The 3,785-nt window shown below is 35.9% G+C and overlaps 1 long non-coding RNA gene across 1 annotated transcript in view; it reads left to right on the forward strand.

Moving 5' to 3' along the window:
* Nucleotides 1-586: 586 nt before the first annotated feature.
* LOC107565286 (uncharacterized) overlaps nucleotides 587-3,785 on the forward strand; it is a 16,774-nt gene continuing 13,575 nt past the window's right edge. The window contains exon 1 of the long non-coding RNA XR_001606353.1: nucleotides 587-655. This is a non-coding gene — a long non-coding RNA (uncharacterized lncRNA). The remainder of the gene's footprint in view (nucleotides 656-3,785) is intronic.

Raw genomic sequence — 3,785 nt, forward strand, 5'->3', positions numbered from 1 at the left:
CCCTGCAGCACAAAAGCAGTGTTGAGTCGCTGGGGGATATTTGTAGCAATAGCCAACAATACATTGTATGGGTCACAATTATACATTTCTCTTTTATGCCAAAAATCATTAGGATATTAAGTAAAGATCATGTTCCATGAAGATATTTAGTAAATTTCCTACCGTAAATATATCAAAACTTAATGTTTGATTAGTAATATGCATTGCTAAGAACTTCATTTGGACAACTTTAAAGATGATTTTCTCAATATTTAGATTTTTTTGCACCCTCAGATTCCAGATTTTCAAGTTCAGTTGTATCTCGGCCAAATATTGTCCGATCCTAACAAACCATACATCACTGGAAGGCTTATTTATTCAGCTTTCAGATGATTTATAAATCTCAATTTTACAAAATTGACCCTTATGACTGGTTTTGTGCTCCAGGGACGCAAATGAAGTCCGGTTTTTCATAAATGTGGTGATAAAATTGTGATAAAAAATGACATGACATGAATATGCTGTTATTCACTCAAGCCTGTGTTATTGTTAATGTACTAATCTAGTATTCAGTAATATTCTGAATTGGCTTTTGCTTCTATATTTGCAGTTTTGACCGTGATGATGAGCAGTTTGCCCGGAGAAGAGAGGAGATCAGACAGCGAGCAGATGAACGGTACGTAAACCTCACCGCTGTGAGTTAAAGGGGTGATTGACATCTTTTTTTCTAGGCTTGATTGTGTTTATGGGGTGCAGTCTAGGGCTGTCAATTTTTTTTTCCGAATTTCGAATATTTGTCGAATTTAAAATAAAAATCCACATTTGAATGTAAAATCATAGCCTTTTATCAGTGGCACACAAGATGCGATGACGATGTAAGTGTCGTTGCCTTTTAATGGTTTTCATAGCTTATCCAGTTAAACCCACTGGCTGCGGCGCTGCTGGTTGTTGATTCAAAATATTGGGGAAAAAGATAACATCAATGCTAGGAAGATGTTGTTTACGGCGAAACTGAAACCTAGCCGTTCACACAGAACACATATTTCAGACATTTTCTAGAGGGACATCTATCACCTTTACACTCGCGTCTTGCACAAGAGAGACGCATGTTTAGAAAGCCATGTAAAATGAAGGTAAGTTAAACTTGTTAAAAACATGTCTTGAGACTTTATGGCGGTTTTCCCCATCCCACTGCATCTCAAGTTTTTAAATAGAAAAAGTACTCTTTGTGATTGGTTTTCGGTCCTTTGTATTAAACTATACATACATACATGATGCTGCTTTGTTTCTAACTGTTTATGCAACTTAAGTAATTATATTTGGTTTATAAACCTTATTTGAAACATTATGCACTTTTTTCACAGATAGTCATGTTGTTTTATTGCTTTGAAGAAACGTGCATTATAAATATTTTGCTTATGCCTTTTTAAATTCAAATATAATTCGAATATTGATAATATTTAAGTACAAAATTCGAATTTAGTTTTTTCAGCCATTTTGACAGCCCTAATGCAGTCTAACATGTTAATGCTTCAATAAAAAAATTTAAAAACACATTATTTTTCACATAATTTACCTTTATTCTACACCGCTCTGTCCCTTCTCCTAAAAACGCTCTGATGATTTCCTGCTTTTATGAAGCCCCTCCCTCAGAAATACGTGATGGGCTCTGATTGGTTAGCTGGCTCAGTGTGTTGTGATTGGCTAAACCGCCGAGTGCAGTCCAGAAACGTCACGCCCCTCAGCTCAGAATGCACTCCGGTTGTATTGTAAACAATGGCATCGTCTATATTGCTTATCAATTTGAGCCCGATTGAGATGCAGAGGATATTAGTGAAGAGGATCGCGCAAAACCTGTGCAAGCGCAGCTCTTAATGGTATGTTTTTTTGTTTGTTGTCGTCTCATACTTTTAGATACGCTGTTATTTGTAAATGCTACTGCTTATGTTAGCTTCTAATATAGGTTTTATCCTGATTAAACCTGTAATACAGCAGAAGACATGATTGCGTTGTAGCATTTTTGTAACAGTAAGTAGTGTTTGTCAGCAAGTATTGCTCGTTACCACGGCAACCGTGTGTGCGTCTGTGTTTAACGCTTCTCGTAGCTATGTGAAAAATATCTGTGTCTATACACAAAGTGTATAATTGGAATACAGTTCATTGATGGAGCTGATGATCTAAGAGAGAGAGAGGCATGGCCCCGCCCCCTTTGTTGCATGTTCCCAGGGGCGGGGTTTATGTAAATTTCAGGGTTTGTGATGTCACCAACCTGGGAAGTAACTCGTTGTAGTCCCTACGAGCCGTTTTTGTAGGCATTAAACTGCTATAATTTTAAAAGACAGTATCTCCGTTTGCATTGAACTTTCAGCGTCGTAACTTTGCAGATATTGTTTATGCTCAAACAGCAACATTTCACTCTAACTAACGTTAAAAAAGTGAAATCACAATCAACCACCCCTTTAAAACATGCTATAACGAGTTACTTTCACATTGAAAATTAGGTTTATTTTTATTTTTTGGTCAATTTAATAGTTAATAGTTAAAGGAATGATTTCTGAAGATCGTGTGACACTGAAGACTGGAGGAATGATGCTGAAAATACAGCTGCACATCACAGAAATACATTACACTTTAACAGATATTCACATAGAAAACAGCTGTTTTACATTGTAATAATATTTCACAATTTTTACTGTATTTTTGATTAAATAAAAGCAGCCTTGGTGAGCAGAAGAGGTTTATTTCAAAAACATTTAATGTTCTTGCTGACCCCAAACTTGTGAACGGTAGTGTAACTTTTGCCTTTTAATAAAGACCCTCAGTAGTGTTTTTAGTGTTATTCGTTGTTAATCTAAGCATTTAGCGTTCCAGTTAAATGCAGAAATCTGATCTGGAACAGATACACGTGTAAAACACTAGCCGGTGGAGTCATTGTTGTGCTGCTTTGTTCAGGATTGTGGAAGCAGCAACAGATGGCTAACAGCTCCAGTGATTGTTCACAGATCACCTGCTCATAAAGCTCCGGCTGATTTATTTGGTATGAAGCGGCCGCAGTTCGTCTGGAGGCTCGGCCCATCTTCGTTGTGTGCTGTAGAGAGGATGAATGAGACACGGCGAGTGATTGGTGTCATTCAGCGCCGCTCGTATGTTACACACCCATAAAACACTGCTGCTTGTATTTACGACGAGTCTGTGAAGGAATGGACGGCCTTGAACAAAGACATGAACTCACTGTGAATCATTTACTGCTGCTCTTCAGGACTCTGCTGGTTTTCAGTTCAACAGTTTTGGTTACGGAAATTGAATCCAGATTAAGAGTTTGATTTGCTCTACTTGTACTAGTTTTACAGGACTCAGGATTTAGATTGGGCAAAATACAGTAGAATTCAGAGAAAAAATTCAGAATCGTGAAATTTAAAAAGCAAAACTTAAAGATAAAAGTCCCAATTGCAAGATGTAAACGCAAAATCTTAAGAAAAAAGTCAGAATTGCTAGATATAAATACTACATTTTAGGAAAAAGGTAAGAATTGTTTGAATTGCGGGATGTAAACGCAAAATTCTAAGAACACAATCATAATTGTGAGATTTAAACACTAAATTCTTTAAAAAAAGTAATAATTGTGAGATTTAAACACTAAATTCTTTAAAAAAAGTAATAATTGTGAGATTTAAACACTAAATTCTTAAAAAAGTAATAATTGCGAGATTTAAACACTAAATTCTTAAAAAAGTAAGAATTGTGAGATTTAAATGCTAAATTCTTTAAAAAAAGTCACACCAAGGATGATAACTATAAAGATAAGG

Source organism: Sinocyclocheilus grahami, unplaced genomic scaffold (assembly GCF_001515645.1).
Source record: "Sinocyclocheilus grahami isolate Dianchi unplaced genomic scaffold, SAMN03320097.WGS_v1.1 scaffold992.1, whole genome shotgun sequence".
Classification (NCBI taxonomy): Eukaryota; Metazoa; Chordata; class Actinopteri; order Cypriniformes; family Cyprinidae; genus Sinocyclocheilus; species Sinocyclocheilus grahami.